Here is an 11,540-nt window from a genome sequence, read left to right as displayed (position 1 = left end):
CATCTACATCTACATCTACATCTACAGACAGACATACATATGTTCATGCTGGGGCAAGTTGGTTCTCATATATTCATTTGGAGAACCTCAAACAGGCAATGTGCCTCCAGTTAGTGCCAATTTAGGAATTCCTTTTCTGCAGTCCACAAGTTTTCCGCAGTGTTTTTGGAAAAAAGAATTGAATATTATCAAGAATGTATTTCTTGAAAGCCTTCAGAGCCCCAGATCCTATGCTGTTTTACAGAGGACATACCATTTAATGTTAATAGTGATGGGGGGGGGGGGTACTTCTAGCTGCAGAGAAAGAAAGAAAGACCTCTTAAGTGATATATCTTGGACTCACAGAAATACTAACAGAACTGCTGTTTTAACTGGCTCTTGTTACCAAGCCAGAGCCTCAGTCCACATGCCATACTGCCCCCTACAGGCCAGCCCGCAATATGGAAACCAAGGGGAAGAGGTGGGTGTGGCAGATTAGGCACCTCCTCCAAAACAATTTCAAGCCCAGGAGACAGATATGTAATATGTAATCTGTATTGTGTCATTCACTAGTTTCTTCTAATTCAGTCTTACTAGACAAATCACAGTGCAGAGTTGAGAATTAAAACTATTTCATCCTGAGAAGCTGATATAAAAATACATATAGCATTTTCCACTGTTGTCCTATGAAAAACAACGAATGCTTTTAAGGTAAGAAATTAACTCTTTTTCACTCCATTATCGAATATCAGTTCCTATTAAAAATCATTTCTTTCTAAAGCAAATTTTTTCAGTTGCCACATGATGCACTTGTAGTATAAGGATACTTAATATGCAAATTGCTAATATAACTTAATATTATCTTCCCTCCTGTTGCTCTTTAATTTGGCACTGAACAGCTGAGGTTTGAGATTTTAATCAAAGTGCATTGAGTGAGCAATTTATAAAATCAAATAGATTTTTTTCAATTGTTTTGTTCACTGTTTAGAGCTATTAACGGGTACAATAGCCTTAGAAATGCATTAGCTGATTGCCATCCCTCCAGCATGGCCATGCCTAAATTCAGGCTCACTTTCAAGGCATACAAAGAGGGAAGCACCCGGCTCCAACCCACTGTGCAACCCAAAGCCTGTTGTTTATTTTGTTAAGTCTCATTTTCATCATCTGCAAAATGAAGATAATGCTAGAGCTTCTTCTATAGGGTCATTGAGAGGATTAAACAAGACAGTCCACGGAAGATATGAGCAAAGCGTCTGGCACAGAGCAAGTGCTCAGCTCGCATCAGGATGATGAATTTGAGGACTCACACTTAAGCACTGCTGTCTTTACATATTTTAAAGCAGGGGCTGGAGAGATGGCTTAGCAGTTAAGCGCTTGCCTGTGAAGCCTAAGAACCCCGGTTCGAGGCTCAGTTCCCCAGGACCCACGTTAGCCAGATGCACAAGAGGGTGCACGCATCTGGAGTTCGTTTGCAGTGGCTGGAGGCCCTGGCGCACCCATTCTCTCTCTCTTTATCTGCCTCTTTCTCTCTTTGTCTGTTGCTCTCAAATAAATAAATAAAAATTAAAAAAAAAATTAAAGCAGAAATGTTTGAGAACTACATTAACAACTATGCCCAGCCAAAACAATCTGAGTGGAAGCACGCAGAAACACCATCCTCAGCTCAATGCATGGGCTTACTCTGATCAGGAGCATGCCCAGAGAAGATATCTAGAATAGGCAGTAATTGTAGGTATTACAGGTATAGGGGTGAGGAGCAGCCTTCAAAGCTTAGGGGTTAGGCAAGGGCACATATGCCTCCAGTTGAAGCTCTTCGAGGTGAGTAGGGTGGGGGCAGGGACTTGAGATAAGACAGACAGTTGATCAGATTCAAGGAGATGGACAATGGTCTAGGCAGCAACAGTAATAACTCAAACCCAGAAAAGATAGAAGAGATCAAGCAATAGTCTGACTGGGAAAACTTTCCAGTACAGCCATTCATTGGCAGATGGCTTCAACTTGAACTGAAGGCTTAAAAAGAAACCTAACAGATAGTCTGTTATGATGTTGTTGCATACAACACAATGTGTTGAAGGACTGAGGCTTTTGACAACAAAGCCCCATATAAACATCCTGATTATTAGAAGAAGCTCCCTGCTTTATGTCAAATATAGTCCATGTGGGCCAGGGACCAGCCGATGCCCTGGATATAAATAAGACTACTCAGTGTGTAGGAAAACAAGCCTTCCAACCTGGAACTAACTTCCTGAGAAGATGTGTGGCAAGCTAATGAAAGCAAACTAGAATGAACTTCCTTTCTTTGGCCCCCTCACTTAGGATGTGTTACAAACCCCAAAAGATGTAATGATGAATCTTCCTACAAGGACCTTGGTACAGTAATGATTGCTTGCCAAAGATAAAAGAACAATTAGCTAATGATATTGACTGCAAACCACTTAACATACAGTTTTTTAAAATGATGTTAAAAAGAAAGTGCTTACCTTCCAGTTATGAGTACTTAAGTTCAATCCCCAGAACCCACATAAAATGCCAAGCATGGTGGTACACACCTGTGATCCCAGTGCTAGAGAAACAGAAACACCAGGATCCTCTGGAGTTTGCTGGCCAATCTGCTTGGACTACTGGAGAGCTCTAGGCCAATGACAGCTACTGGCTCAAAACAAGGTGAATGGCATTCTTGAGGAATGACCCATATGAGGTTGTCCTCTGGCCTCTACATACATGTGCACACACATGAACATGCACATTCATTAAAATACAAAGAAATCAAAATTACGTCATGCAGGGCTAGGGCTGCAGCTCAGTGAGAGCATACTTGTACAGCCTGCGTAGGCTTAGTACTCAGCATTGAAAACAAAATTCATAGTTGGTTATGGTGGTGCATGTCTTTTATCCCAGCACTCAGGTGACAAAGGTAGGAGGAGTATTGTGAGTTCAAGGCCAGAACGGGTTAGAGTGAGAACCTGCCTCAAAAAGGCAAAACAAACAAAAATGCATTTTAGATAGTTTATCTTCTAGACAAACTGAAAACTTGGAAACAGTACAACATTTTATGTGTTTATGTTTCATTTTGTGCATTCAGTGCCACATCCTTCCATCACCAATACCAAAGTCATTATTGCAGTCTATAGCCTTCATTAGAATTCTCAGAGTCTGTTTTCTATCTGTTAGCTGAATCCACTATTGCTGTTTGAAAATCTCCTCGAAAACTTACTTTTTGTAGACAGGGGTTCTTCAGGCTAGAGTTATCCTTATCCTGTGAGCCTGTGAGTGATGGTATAGTGAATATCAGGTCTGACACAACTCATGAAATATTCAACTGTTAGGGATGGGATGTTTGATCAAGGAAATATCTGCTATTAAAAAATCAGGGTGAATTGGAAAGATGGTTTAGTCATTAAAGTGACTGTCTCACAAGCATGAGGACTAAGTTTGGATCTCCAACACCCACTGTAAAAGCCGTGAGTGCTGGTGCATGCACGAACCCATTGGGAAGGTGGAGGCAGGGAATCACTGGGGCCTGCTGGCTAGCTAGTCTAGCCAAATTGATGGGCTCTGGGTTCAACAAGAGATTCTGTCTCAAACTACATAAATAAATAAGGTGGAGTGTAATTAAGGAAGATACCTGATATCAACCTCTGGGTTCCACATGCATATATACCACATACATATAAAATACATGCACCTACACTACCCACACATTCACACACACAAAATTAGAAAAAATTGAAAACCAGCAGGGTCCAAGAAACCAGTCTAGTCTAAGGAAGGGAACACTACTATAGAGTATGCAGACACACGTGAATAGGGAATGCACAAGCTCTTAGGTGCTAGATCCAAAGCAGTCGGTATAGTACATGTAAATCAAGGACATTATCTTCCAGGATTTCAATAAACCTTGAAGCCCAAGCATCCCAAAGCCACACAGAAAGCACTAATTACTAGACTTGGCCTGGTCCAAGACAGTCCACCCAAAGCCTTCACTCACAGACAAAATGATTTCTGACATCGAGTTCCCATCTTTCAACTCAGATCTTCAAAAGCATTTAATTTTCACTTTCTATTGGCATTTACAACAAAGTGTTCTTAAGCACTCAATTCACACTATCTTTTTTACTCACAAGTCAAGATCTATATTCAAAGCAAAGCCCAAGCATTTTTCCAGTGTAGTTCTCACACGTCCTCTAGTGGCCAAGAGGACAGGGAGCACCAGCCATTTCCACAAGAAATTGTCCAAGATCTGCCTCTTCAATCTTACAGCTATAGAATCCAATTTATTCGCTCTCTTTAAAAACCCGTATCTAGATAAAACTATTAAGGAATATGTCCTTCACTGGGATCTTCTGGAAAAGTGACTTTTGCTTGATCCCAGTGTGTTTGAGTGTTGATAAACCTTTTTCAATTGAAAAATGATATCAAAGTAGCAAAGGAATTTTTTAATAAGATGCTTTGTGTAATTGCATCATTCTTTTTCCAACTTTTTAGCATTTCAGTGACTGGTTAGAAATGATCACAATGACAAACTCACAAAATTATAATTAATAAGTGGCTAGTGATTTTCTACTCACAGCTAGTGGTTTTTTTTAAATTCAAATTTTTAGCTAATATTTTCATTTCGTAGTTGTATACTTAAGAGTTCTTTAATTGGTATTCAGTAGGCCAACCTCATTGTGCAGGCATGATCCATTTACCTTTTAAACCTTCTTAATGGTTAACATCGCTTCAAACTCTGAATTCCGGCCATCTCCTACAGAGTTGCACTTGACAACATCTGACCTGCAACCCCACCTGCGAGACATTTCTCGTGTGGTCCACTTAGCCACAGACACACTCAGCCCATCAATCACATGGGCTACTTACCTGTCCCCCGAGTTGTGTGATCACTTTCAATTTTCCTTGTAAAATCCCCTTTCTTATCCTAGAAACCACATCAAGCCACCCCTCTACCGTGTGAGCATCTCACAGGCAGATTTGGAAGAAACATGCTGTGCCAGGGCAAGGGTGGGGATGGGAGCCACCTCAGCAAAACGAACTCGGTACAGAAGAACACGCAAATGAGTTTAGCTTGGTTTCCAACGCAGTCTCATTTCTGCAGACACCATCACGTTCACGTTGTGATTATGAATCGGGTCTTGGTTCTGAGACGACGTGACCCTTACTGTGACTTACCACGCAGGGAATAAGCCACAAAGCACCCCACCACCACCATTGCCACCACAATCTGCTTATACCCAGAGAGTTCTTCCTGGGGCCCGGAGCCCAAGCTCTCTGAGCGGCGTGAAGCCAGATCGGGAGCGGGGAGGAGACACTCACAGGCGTGCTGCTGTCGGAAAAGGTGTTCATGCTGACCGAGCTGCTCAGCTTGTCCGAGGACGCGGAGGGCGGGGACGGGCTCCTCTTCTCCAGGGGGTCCTGTCGCTGCAGGTACTCCCGCCATGCTCGCTGGATGCTGCAGAAAAGCCAGCACAGCTCTGTCACCTCGGCTCACCTCCACAGACTCAGGAGAGCCCGGCGGGGGCGGGGGGTAGGGGGGAGGTAAAGGAAATGGTTTTGAAGACAGAGAAAGGGTCACTCACAATGTAGCAAGGAAGTAAGAAGACCTGGGCTTTAACTCCATTTTGGCCACTGAGACTGGATTTGTTTGGCTGGATTGACTTTCTCAGACTTGGCTGGGCCGACTCAGCCCAGAAGAGCCAATTTAGTCAGGGGAAAAAAAAAAAAAATCAATGAGCCGGGCTTGGTGGCTCATGCCTTTAATCCCCGCACTCGGGAGGCAAAGGTAGGAGGATCGTGTGAGTTCCAGGCCACCCTGATACTACATAGTGAATTCCATGTCAGCCGGGACTAGTGTGAGACCCTACCTTGAAATAAAAAAAAAAAAATCAAATCATCAGTAAAATAGTCAATCCTGTTTGCACACTAAATGCACTTTGATTTATGGGACATTCAATCTTTCCATTTCTCATCTTAAATTTCTCATAAGAATAATAAACTGTCAATTATATACATAGCCATTCATTCAATGGATGACTACTGAGGGTCAACTTCATGCCAGGGTCAGACCTGAACACAGACTGTAGTGCACACTCCCAGAGGTGCCATTTAAACAGATCTTAAAGTGACAGGCTGCATCTGTGACACTGGACAGTGCAACCTGAGTGGCCCAATACAATCTCCCTGCTCTGAAGGCAAAATGGGTAAGAGTGCATCCATCATGGATTTTACATATTGAGTTGTATACTGTTGACAAAATCAAAGTTACACGTGATTGAGTGGCTTTTTAAGATTCACACTTGGAAGCTCTTTATTTCCTGTAAAGTGTATGAAAACATCATCATTTTCTTTAAGTGAGAAGAACCTCTTCTGTGTGAAAATTAGTGGCTTTTCCCTACCTGCTGCCTCCTAATCTTGGAGATTAGCATCTAGGGGTCCAAAATGCTGGGATGAACTTCCAAGCCAGACACAATTTATGGGAGGAAGGGATTTATTTCAGGCTTACAGATCCAGGGGAAGTTCCGTAATGGCAGAAGAAGCTGGCTCCCTTTCACAGAGAAAAACCACCAAAAGCATGCACCAAAACCAACAGAGATCCCTGCAGAGCTCACTCTGCATACCTTACGCTGGAACGCAGGCCTGCCCCCCAGTAACGCCTTAGGGCTAGACCCCAGGATCCACCCACAATGACACCTCTTCCCAGCCAGGTAACTTTAATAAAACATTTGAGTCTATTGAAGGACATAAAGTCCAACTACTGCAGGTAATAACTGGACATGGAGAGCAACTGCCAGGACTCAATCTACTAAAATAAGTCATAATGGTCATATTCCTCACTCCCTAGACTCCTAGGAGCCTCTTCTATAATTCCTTCACAGTAAGGTTGTTTACATACAAACAACTGATATATAGTCATTTGGCTAAAGTAAGTCAAAGACTATTAATTTCCATAGTCAGAGGATTAAAAACCAAAAATGCCATCACATCATTGAACTTCGATGGCTTTCCTAACTAATTTAGGCTTTATGAATTGTAATTCTCAAGGAAAAGGCCAGAAGCTTCAGTGAAAGTGAAGCCTTGGGGGTAGAGTCCAATTTCTTGAAGCTATGAAACTCAGAAAGCAGGGACTCTTGCTTGGGACCCCTATGTGATGGTTCTTATAAAATTGCTAAGTAAGATCATAAGGATTCTCCAAGTTAAGTATACTTTAGTTTCCACTAAAGCATGCTATGACCCTATTTTGAATTTATTTGGTTGTTATCCTATTATTCAATGCTTGAACAAAATGCATCCTTATTTATTTTCCTTTGGTTTTAAGATTTTCAACAGAATTTCAAAGAAGTCATAATATCACCTGGTTGAGGCCTGTCTCATTGTTTCTCCAGAGACTGATTCTACTAGAGTAGCAAACTTTTGGAGGCTGTTAGTGATTCACACTATCTTAGATTCTGGGAGTTTCCCAGAGTCCAGCTAAGAAGTTCTTCTACTTCAAGGGCATCTCAAGTAAGCCTACCCACATTTAAGGTAGCAAAACTTTAAAAATATTTATAACCCACATAATATTCAAAAGGTTATATGAATATATTCTCTGTTGTAACCAGAAGCCATAGGTTATTACCCAAAAATCACAGTACTAGAGGTGGGACATCCCCCCACATATCCCAGGGAGTTGTTGATCAGAGAGATCCACCCAAAACAATACAAGTTATTGACAAGACTCTGGTTGTCTACCAGAACTAGATGATAAGACCTTATTGCTAAAGACACCACATTCTTCAGAAACAGGACACTGAGAAATGAAGCTGGAACTGAGCTGAAAACCTCCTCCTCCCTCCTGGCTAGTAGTCACAGTGTTGGAAAGTGCTATGCAGACCACTGGCGAAGAAAAATCAACAGTCTTAGCTAGAAATAGATCCCGCAAGCTACACAACTAGCCTGTCAGGCCAGGTGTGTACAGTGGTGCAATAGTAGCACATCAGTTATGTGAGTAGCCATCTGCTTTTCAGTGGCCCACTCCATGGAAGGGAATTCATGCCTGGTACTAAAAACAGTCAAAAGCCTATGGCTTGGACTCTCATAGGCTCTAGGAGAGACACTACCACTATTATTTCCCTAAATTCTCTAAAGTTGTGCCCATCAAATTGACTTCTAAATGGTTATGTTATATACATAGACTAGAGCTGTTCTTACTTTTGGTTAGAAAAGGATTTTTTTTTTTTTTCCAGCTGGAAGTGACCACCAGGGAGACCCAAGATTCATCAAAACAACAATGATACTAGTGTTACCATGAGTACAATTCATCAGCTTTCTCTCATGGCTACAGAGTGAACTACAGGTAACCTTGTCTTTTCAAATTTTGTTAGGCAGTGCTAATATTATCACATTGGTGAGAGCCTTGCATAGGGAGGAGGTGGCCCAAAAGAACATTCATTCTGCTGTCACCACTGTCTGGCAAAGCATGTTTGGAGATGGCTGTGGATACTAAGGAAGCGCAAAACTCATCAAAGTTCTACAATAAGAGGCTGTTGAGAGCCCATTACTAAATAAGACCTCTCTATCATGGTCTCCAAGGCTCAAGGAACATTGGGGAAGAGGGAATGAAAGCAATTTGAAAGTCATGGGAATGGGGAAGGAGTACTTTGGGAAGCTATCCTCCAGACATGAACTGACCTGTGCATACATGATTTCACAGTTGATGTCCTTACCTCCACAAGACCCGAGAAATATTCAGCCCATCAACATCATGACATAAATGATGGAGGAGGACAAAAAGAATGAGACATCAAACTAGAAGGACTACTTGAAAAGAAGAGGAGATTTAGTGGTACAGCTGCCTGGGGGCGGTGGACAAGGGAGGGTTAATGGAGAAGATTATTTTCAATTTAGAGTATATGTATGTACAGAAATTCTTAATATTTTAAGAAAAATAAAACCCGTGTCATTTGTAGTAGTTGCATTTGAGCTGCTTGAACACTAGGGTGCGGTGCTACACTTTTAAAGAACCAAACCATGTTGAGAAAACCTGAGATGTTCACAAAAGCCCCAGCTGAAACCACAGAGGAATTGGCGAGACCAGCAAGAGAGCTGCTTCCATACTGTACCCGATAATCAGAGCCAGAATGTAGGCGACAGACCCTGAGGTTACTCAACACCTACCAAAGCAGAGATCAAGAGGGTTCTAAGGTATCAACAGTGAAGTAGACTTAAAACTTAAAATACCATGGCTCAGGGAATTTTGTGGAAGTGGGGGAGGAAAGATTGTAAGAGCCACAGATTGAGACATCATGCTCAGAGGTTCCCTCCCCTCAAAAAGAACTCACTACTGCTCCCACAATGCATAAATTACCACCCCATGGGGAATCCCTGCAACACCACTGAGGAGCATCCCCAATGGAACAGTGGCAGGGACAAGGGGAAAGACATGATGTATGCATACAAAATATGTTGTTAATAGTAATAATAACAACAACAATAATAATAATAATTACTAAATTTTTTAATGAAAAAATTTAAACATTTCCCTTTCCCTCCTAGTTTTATGGAATCTAAAGTGTGACATACTAATTTTCCTAAATTCAAAGATCAATAAAGCAATATGATTTTCTTCCAACTAAATGTAGGTTGTCTTTCCTTGATGAGACTATAACAATATTTAATACTGTCAAAATGTGTATTAAAATATGCAATAACATATTTGATATTTTTAAATGTGTATGATGACATTTTATGCCCACTTGATTCCTCAATGTAAGTTGTTTTATCTTTGAATATCTGACTTACACATTGTACACATATATGGAAGCATTTTTTGTAGTGGAGAGCATATGGTACTATTTGATTCCTTTTTAAACCCAAGGTATATATATTTCTAATACATTACTTTTCCTTAATAATTACAGTTTTAAAGACTACATGGCAGGCTGGCCAATGTCTTTAAACTAGTATTACAGATTAAAATTAACTAGCCATTCCATTTATATTATGCTATTAACCCTAAATTGCAATTTTATTTTTAATAATGGATCCATGATATTACTACTGTCTGTACTCTGGAAAAGTATTTATATCCCATTATGTTTATTTGCCATAAACAACACCTCAAACATGACCTCCAAAGATTAAAGGGCTATAACATTAAGCTGTTAATACCTTCCCCAAATGCTATTTTCCTGTAAAAAGAAATTGAAGCAGAATGTAAATGCTCCTTGCCCCTCACTCATACAAATCACTGTTCATCCTGACATTACAATGATTCCAATTTATCAGTTTCCTTTATGGCTGCAGAATAGACTACAGGTGACCTTGACATTATTTTGTTTTTAAATTAAGCAGTGCTATCAATTTAATTCTATAAAAGCTAGTTGAAATAAGGAAGCATTGTATTTGCTCATATATATTTTGGATTAGAAATGAAGCATTGTAAAGAGATGCTACATTCTTTTTGCAAGATTTTTAGGCATCTAGGCCAGTTTCTCTTAACCTTCACTCATGTCAGATGGCTTGAGCTGCTGCCTCTGCCCTCACTGTGTATATAACCCTGTCTGTTTATAGAGCAAGCAGCTTCCTCACACACTCATGGCCACTTGGGGGACTTAGTGGGTAACATCGTGGTGGACCCAGATGTGACAGAAAAACAGGAGAGAGAGCAGCTCGCACTCAAGAGCTATCTGGGGGCAGGGATGCCTAGCGAATGTTGAAGGGTGTCCCGATATATTAATTAGGTGCTGAATGGTGGGTTGGATTGAGGAATTGTTGCATAGCAATAGTCTCCAAACTGAAATATTCCATATTAGAGGGACTCTTTGTTAGGAAGCCAACATGAAACATGAGCTCCGTAAAACTCAAGAAGTTCTAGGTTCCTTAAGGTTCAGAAACTAAACAAGTCTAATGATTTAAACACCTCACAGTGTTAGGAAGCTCTTGAAATATACAAGATTATAAGACCTCTCCCCAAGTTGATGCAAGCAGGAACTTGGATTAGGATGAGGAGACGGGCTGAACAGTCAGCTGCCTGCAAGTCATGGAGGGAGCTCCAGGATGCAGCTTCTAATCACTGACGCTGGGGTGGCTCTTCTGTGATTCAGTTTCCTTTGAGTCATCTATGCTCCTAAAAGCAACCATAGTAAACTAATGGTTTCACTAAGCTGGGCTTGGGTGGAATAATTTCTTTCGTATGTTGTCAATGTCCTTGTGGGGTGAATAGATGTTCACAGCTCAGGAAAAATTAGTACAATTGGAGGATAGGGAGGTGGAAGAAAAGGCTGTGGGTAGCCACAGGCATGGAAAAAAAGGGGTCAGGCAGGGTGCTCTAGGAGACAGTGGGGAGCTGTGAGGCTAAGGCGACAGTAAGAAAGTTTCAGATACTCCATGGAGCTACACTGAAGCAGATTGGATAGTGAGGGGATGTTGTCAGCTGGTTGTCACCAATATTTTCAATTTCTATGAGGATGAATAAATTTAGATTTTATAACAAAGTTACTAGTTCTCATGTGTTATTAAATATTTTTTTTAATTTTTAAAAATATATTATAGGCTGAATTTTGGAATGATCAAATCAGGATGCCTTC

This window comes from Jaculus jaculus, chromosome 11, assembly GCF_020740685.1.
Source record: "Jaculus jaculus isolate mJacJac1 chromosome 11, mJacJac1.mat.Y.cur, whole genome shotgun sequence".
Classification (NCBI taxonomy): domain Eukaryota; kingdom Metazoa; phylum Chordata; class Mammalia; order Rodentia; family Dipodidae; genus Jaculus; species Jaculus jaculus.
This window is presented reverse-complemented; position numbering follows the sequence as displayed.